We start from the raw sequence: 8,031 nt of genomic DNA, 5'->3' as shown, positions 1-8,031 counted from the left end.
TATTAAAATTGCATTAAAGCACTAACGTAAACCGACGAAAGCCGAGGACCATGGAGCCTGTGCTGCCGCCCCAGCCTCCTGTGTGGGAAATGCCTGCACTTGGCAGACTCCGTGAACGGGGCTCCACCTGGACTTTACAGCCTAGGCTTGATCGCTTTCCTCAGCTGAGCAGAGTTGCTGGTGAGAAGACAGGGTCTTAGCTATCTGCAGCGGTTATTTTCGGATTTCTGGAAAGCGAGGACGGGAAGGGAGACAGTCTTTACAAGTCTAACGCGGTGTTTTCCAAAAAGACCACTGACAGATAGATTTCTGTTGACAAAAAAAAGCAGTTCAGAGGCAGTGCTCCTAGCATCCTGTCGAATCAGTGTTGCCAAGATTTAAAAAGCACAAAACAAACAAGTACGGCAAGCCATCTTCGTTCTTATATTTTAAAAGGGGGCAGGAATTTAAATGCTCAAAAGCAGCGAGACTCCACTTCTTCGGTGGAGAGGCGGAGCGAGAGTGAGTTGGAAGAATTCAGCTGGCGGTTATAGAAGGAGACAGCCCCGGGTGGAGAGCAGAATGCTGTCTCTAACCTGTAAACTAGATTAATCCGTGATCTTGACTCAGTCACTGTGGATGTTAGTTTCCTTGTCTGTAAGTGAACTCACAGCGCCATATTGTAATACGCTCCTCTCACAAGCCAGTTTGTGTGTGTGTGTGTGTGTGTGTGTCTGTGTCTGTGTGTATGTGTGTGTGTATGTGCTTTTAAAAAACTGCCCTCCAGTCAGGCGTAAGTGGCAAACACTTGTGCTCTTTGTACTTGAGAGGTGACAGCATAAGATTAGAAGTTCAAGGTTATGCTCAGCTACGTATCATCGAGTTCAAAGCCAACCTGAGATACCTGCTTAAAGAAACCAAGCTGGGCGGTGGTGGTGCACATCTTCAATCCCAGCACTCGGGAGCCAGGCAGAGCCAGGCAGATTTCAGTGAGTTTAACACCAGCTAGGGATACACACAGAAACCCTGTCTCAGAAAACCAAACCAAACCAAATCAAAACAACAACAACAAAAGAAAGAGATAAAAGGAAGAAAAAACGAAACCAAATCAAAACACAAACCAACCAGGAAGCTGCCCTACAAAAAACCTGACTCCCCCCCCCCCCAATAAATACCACTACCCAGCTGTCACAGACTGCTCATATCCCAAGCATTGACACCGAAAGATCAGGCAGAGAGCCATGTGCCTATAATGTTGGCACTGGGGAGTCAGAGACAAAAGGATCCTGGGAGTCTGGTGATTTCTTCATCTAGCCTGATAGTGAGCTTCAGGTTCAGTGAGAGAGCTTGTCTCAAAAGAAAAAAGAGTGGAGAGCAATAGAGACAGACTATAAGAGACACTTAGTCAACAAGACTAAGTGTTGACCTCTGGCTTACACGCACCCCTCCCCCACATACCCACACACATACACACACATACAAGCACACACACACATACACACACATACCCACATACACACACACACACATACCCACACACATACACACACATACACGCACACACACATACCCACATACACACACACATACCCACATACACACACACATGCACACACATACACGCACATACATACACACACACCCCACACACATACACACACATATACACACATACATATCCACACACACACACATACACACACATACACACACCCATACATACACACACACACGCACACACACATGAACATGTATGTACACACACCTACACCATACATGCATAATACCCAAAACAAATAAAAGTTTTTGGGTAGGTATCTCTTCAGATTTTTCAACACAAGCTAGACATCTGAGTTTTCATATGTGATGTCCCAATTTAAAATGTAGGCAGCTCGGCATATGATGGCTCCAAGAGATGGAGGTTCAAGTTGGTGGGAGAGCCGTGCTACATGTGGACACTCGGGGGCCAACATGGAATATTTCTTTACACTGTGTGAATGCATGTCGCTGTGATCGGTTTAATAAAGAAGCTGACTGGCCTATACCTAGGCAGGAGAAGGTTAGGAGGGAGAACCAGACTAAGAGGATGCTGGGAAGAGGGAGGAGTCTGAGGCGGTGTGAGCCAGACTTAGAAGAAGCAACACACAAAGCACACAGGTGAGGTAAACAAGCCTTGGGGGCCGCAATAGGTGAATACAAATGGGTTAATTACATTGTAAGAGCTAGTTAAAAATTAATCTAAGCTATTGGCGGAATTGTATAATAGCAAGTCTCTGTGTGGTTATTTGGGCACTGGCTGGGGGACAGAATGTCTGCCTATAGGCCAAGGCTCCCATTTGTTGTGCTGCTTTCCTGCAGGGCATTATCTTCTTTTACTGAGTTGGGTCAAATGGGAAGTAGCTGAGAGCTGCAGGAGGCCTCCAGACCCTCTTTCTGTAGCTGGGTCTGCAGCCTGTCCTGGCACCAACATCTGGGAAATTGTCTCTGTGGCTACCACACTCAGTGAACTCCCTGCTCATGGCTGCATTTCTTCAACATTCTCTGACAGGTGCCTAGACTTTGGGCATGTGGATGGACTTACTTTCTTAGTTTTGAACTTTGAGATCATTCCACTTAGCTACTGTTAGAGAATGGTGTGATGTTTTAGTTAAGACGGTTAGACACACATTTCTGAAGTAGGATCTTGAGTAGAGGCATTGGTCTTTCTACTTTCAGTATTTCTTTCCTTTCCTTTCTCCCTGTGTGCTCCTGCTTCTCCTTCCCTCCCTCTCCTTCTCTCCCTCCCTCCTCCCTTCACCCTTCTTCTTTTCCTTCTCCTTTTATTTCTTTTTAGCTTGTAAAATATGCTACATATAAGAGAACTATACAGAAAATATACCCAGTAGTTCATACTGATGAACAGTCACATATAGCCAACACATTCTCCAAAGGAGATCACTCCAAATTTTAAAAATTGTTGTTTTATTTTTGAGATTATAATATAATTACATCACTTTCCTCTTTCCTTTCCTTCCTCCAAAAATTCTTCCATAAATTCCTCCTTAATATCTGATTTTTGTGAAGAGCACATTCTGCCTTAAGAAAAGGTATTTATTTATATGCATGAGTGTCTGGCCTGAATGTATGTATGTGAAACACATGCATGTCTGGTGCCCACAGAGGACAGAAGAGGGTGTATATCCCCTGGAACCGGAGTTATAGATGGTTGTGAACCACCACATGGGTGCTGGGACCTCAATCCAGGTCCTCTGCAAAACCAGCAAGTGCTTTCAACTGCTGAGCCTCTTCTCCAGTCCCCAACAACCCTGCCTTCTAAACTATAATCTTCTACTTAAGTGTGCACAGCAAGCAACATAACTAGTTTCACTTACTTGTGAAGTTTAGAGAAATGAGCAAATTCTCTTACCTCGTCTCCCTGTTTGATGTTCTCTCAGCTCTTCTTGGCCTTGGTGTGAGATAGCAAGTGTTGTGCTCATCTGAACAAGCGCTTTTGATGTCAGCAAAAGTGAAAACTACTGTTGAAGGATATGAAAATCCTTAAAAATGAGCCCGGCTCTTTTGAGGACTTTGTCATGCCACAGAAAATGAGTCTCCAGGAAGGTGGCCAGCTTTCACACCGTGAGCTGATTATGACAAGATCAAGGGAAGGAAATGACCCCTTATGCACAGTATGTAGTTTGTTCTTTTAACAGCTTCTCAAAAGTATGTTGGATCTATGTGAGTCATATTGAATTCTGGTGATGAAATGGGTAGAAGGGCCGAGCCTACTGGGGAACAGACTCTGTTTTCCCTTAGTAATGTATACATATGAAAGGCCTGATATGAAGCTACTTATGTTTCCCCTAATGCATAGAGTCAGGGATTAACTGGTATTTGGAGGTAAGGCCTTTGTGAAGAAAACAGTTTAGCTCATGAGTAAGGGACTTTCATCATAGAATTAGTTACTTTATTTGAAGAGGAGAGAACATAGCGAGAAGGCAGCCGCCTGCAAGCCAGTGTTGTGGTAGATAGTTTCTACACTGTGTGAAGGTGTAGTGCTGTGATTGGTGTAAGAAGAAGCTGAACGTCCAATAACTAGACAGGAGGTAAAAGTGGAATTTCCAGGAAGAAAGAAGGAATAGGATTGGCACACAGAAGATGCCAGGAGAGGAGAGAAAACAGAAGGTGCCAGATGGAAGAGAGGTAACACCATGTGATAGAATGCACTTTAATTTGAATGAGTTAATTTAAGTTATAAGAGCTAGTTAGGAGCAAGCCTAAGATATAGGCCAAGGTTTCATAATTAATGAAAAGTGTCTGTGTTATTATTTGGGAGCTTGCTGGGGGGACAGAACAAGACTTACCAGGGGCCTTGTACCCGCTCAGGGCTCAGAATTGGATGTCTATGGCAGGCAAGGATCTGAGGGTAAAAAATTAACTCAAGTATATTAACTCTGCATCTTCTTTTTTTCATGCAAAGGGAAAAAATGAGGTGAAGGGGGCCTAGAGGAGAGGAAGAAGAAGAAGAAGAGTAAGGGGAAGGATAGGGAGAAGAAAGGAGAGTAAGGGGAAGAAGAGTAAGAGGAACCTGATCTCTATAAGGTTTCTAGATTTTACAGACATAGTTGCAAAATTCCATTGGCAAGGACAATGAAAATATGCATATCAAATCACAAAGAGGTCAGGTAGAACCTGACACAGCAGTACTCTGAAACAGGTGACCCGACCCAGGAAAGAACCAGTATTCAAGAGGAAATATCTGATATTCCAAACCATTAGATAAAGTTACTAAACATCCCTGAATTCTGGATTCACCCATTCTTATCTAATCTCTTTGGTGATAGCCAGCTTTGGGGATGCTCAGTATTTGTTTGTTAGCAAAGGTGGGGAATGCTGCCTTCCTGCTCAGTGCCTATCTTCTATAGAAATTTCTATGTGGTCTGTTAGCAGGTAATTTGGTGGGACTGAATCTCTGTAAATTTGACTGCTAGAACAAAGAGTGAATGCTAAGCCTCCAAAGCCTCCTGGTGTAGGGGAATGGAGCAAGGTCACTCCACTGCCCCGCAGAGGTTACACTGCTGAAGTAGTCTGGGAATAAATCCCACTTTGAAGAGAAAAAAAAAAAACATGGTGTCACAAGGCTTTTACAGATATGACAGTGTCTTTCCAAAAGACAAGTGTTCCCTGTGGAAGTGTACACCGTGAACTGATTATAACAAGATCAGGGGAAGGATAATTCAATAGATTATGGATATTTATCATCATTTAGGGGGCTTGATTACAGTTGTTAATGGTCATGGTCAGGGAAAAAGCTGAATAAAAGAGGTTACATTCAGGGATCTCTTTCTGTAGGGAAAAGGGGGGTACAGAAAGATAGGATAAAAGGGTGGATTTTTAAATCTACCTTTGAATAGCCATCAGTCTCAACTATTTTACATCAGTATGGATTTTAATATATTGATACAAATTTAAGGTTAATTATGCTATACTGTATACATGTTTCCATTCTTGTTTAAGGTTTTGTACCTATGCATCTTTGTGATGATATTTTGTTTGTGAAATAACAAAGTTTGCCTGAGGATCAGAGTGTAGAATAAGTCATTAGTTAGTCACAGAGGTCAGATAGTAGTGGCACACAACTTTAATCCCAACACCCTGGAGGCAGAGGCAGAAGGATCTCTGTGAGTTCAAGGCCACCCTGGACTACACAAGATTGATATAAAAGAGAAACAGAGTCAGGAGGTGGTGGCTCACACCTTTAATCCCAATATTTGGGAGTCATATGCCTTTAATCCCAACACTTGGGAGATGGAGACAGGAAGGGGTATGGTTGGGTGGAGGAGGAATATAAAGTGGGAGGAGATAGGAGCTCAAGTCTGAGAACTTGTAGAGATAGGATGTCCCCTTTGGTCTGAGGATTTCATAGAGGTAAGAACTAGTGGCTGGCTGCTCTGCTTCTCTGATATTTCAACTTTCACCTCTAATATCTGACTCGGGGTTTTTATTTTTAAAACCAATTAGAATTCGTGCTATACAGCTTGTTTAAAAATTTAATATAAATTTCTAATATTTAAAAGCTATTATTATAAACCATTTAGAATAAACACATTTAGAATAAACATTTAGTAGTTAGTCATCTATACCAATCAAATTTGTAGTCATGATAGATATGTTTTTAAGGTCATGCAGAAATATATTTTAGATAGGTAGATAGTTTTCAAACACTTCAAAGACCTACAGAATATGACATTTAAATGTTTTAATAACATAAAAATTTTCATGATAGTGAGACATATCTGCTCCTGGTAGCATGAATTTACTTCAAAAAAGGACGATGGACATCAAAGAACCTCCATATAGAGTTTGCTTTCAATGTGACAAAGCTAGTCATTTGGGTAAGAAATTCCCTTGCCTCGACTGCTGAGAATATACTGTCCAAACTAGATAAATAGAACACACAAAAAAGTGACTGTCAAACTTTGCCAAGACAAAATCCTTACTTCACAGAAAAGTCTGTCAGATATTCTAGGCCTGCAGACCAACAATAGATGCCCCAATGCTACAGAGGACCCTAGGGTGACTATACGGGCAGTCAGATGTCTCTGTCATTTCTATAGTTTTAGAAGTTGTTTGCTCTACAGTTCCTGTTTACTCAGATAATTATATCCTTCTTGGATCTCTGATGGGAATTGAAGAGTAGATACTATACAGTTTTCAGTGTTACCAAATTAAAAAAAACTTTCATAAGAGATATAAAGTTTATAGAATGAGAAACATAAAAGTTTAAATTATTTATCTAAGAAGATGTTTTTAGTTCTAAAAAGATATTTTTAGGATGGTAATGTAAGTTATGATAGAAAATGGTTTAGGTATAAGACTTTAGACTCAGCCGGGCGGTGGTGGTGTACGCCTTTAATCCCAGCACTTGGGAGGCAGAGGCAGGCGGATTTCTGTGAGTTCGAGACCAGCCTGGTCTACAAGAGCTAGTTCCAGGACAGGCTCCAAAACCACAGAGAAACCCTGTCTCGAAAAACCAAAAAAAAAAAAAAAAAAAAAGAAGACTTTAGACTCACTAAGATACATAGATAATTCAGTACTTGAATTATTCTGAAATATTCAGTACTTTGAACTTGCGATATACATATAGACTAAACATTGTGAATATAATTTTTTACGTGATAATTATTTTTATTTACATAGTTTTACTATGTCAGAGTCAAAACCTTTTCTTTTTATTTAGACAAAAGGGGGAAATGTTGTGGAATATTTATACACTGTGTGAAGGTATGGTTGGTGTAATAAAAAATTGAATGGCCAATATCTAGGCAGGAGGTATAGGCAGAATTTCCAGGGATAAAGGAAGAAGAAGAGGAATCTAGGTGCCCACAGGAAGCCAGGAGGCACGGAAAGAAAACAGGAGGTGCAAGATGGAAGACAGGTAGCACCATGAGATAGAACATAGATCAATATAAATGAGTTAATTTAATTTATAAGAGCTAGTTAGGAGCAAGCCTAAGCTATAGGCTGAGCTTTCATAATTAATAAGAAGTCTCTGAGTCATTATTTGGGAGCTGGCTGGCAGGGCAGAAAACGTCTTACTACAAGCTGGGAGGAAGATGTACCCTGGGAGCTTCATCAACGGACTCATTCTTGGATTTCCAGCCTTCAGGAGCTTGGGAAGCAGTGAGTGGCCTGTTCTTTTAAGCAACCAAGTCTCTGGATTTTTGTAGAGCAGTCCGAAGACAGATGCTCATATGACTCCAGTGTAGAGAATAGTTGACTATAAAGTATCCTACAAAGATGATCTGGCTAGCCCAAAAAGCAGAGCACACGTGTTAAAAACGTCTTTCTTAGCTATAAACTTTTACAATCAAAGCAGGCTTGTGCGCATGTGGTTTTCACAAGCATTTCAAAATAACAGCCAGGTTTTGTGTTTATTACACAGGGATTTCAAAATAATGTTCTTGACTCTTGCTAGCGTCATATGCAATGTTCATGAGCCAAGAATGAAGCTACTGGCAATTACTATAATAAGAAAAAGAGCATTGGGCATCATGGTTTGTGCCTGCCTGC

Source organism: Microtus ochrogaster, unplaced genomic scaffold (assembly GCF_000317375.1).
Source record: "Microtus ochrogaster isolate Prairie Vole_2 unplaced genomic scaffold, MicOch1.0 UNK12, whole genome shotgun sequence".
In the NCBI taxonomy this organism is placed as follows: Eukaryota; Metazoa; Chordata; class Mammalia; order Rodentia; family Cricetidae; genus Microtus; species Microtus ochrogaster.
This window is presented reverse-complemented; position numbering follows the sequence as displayed.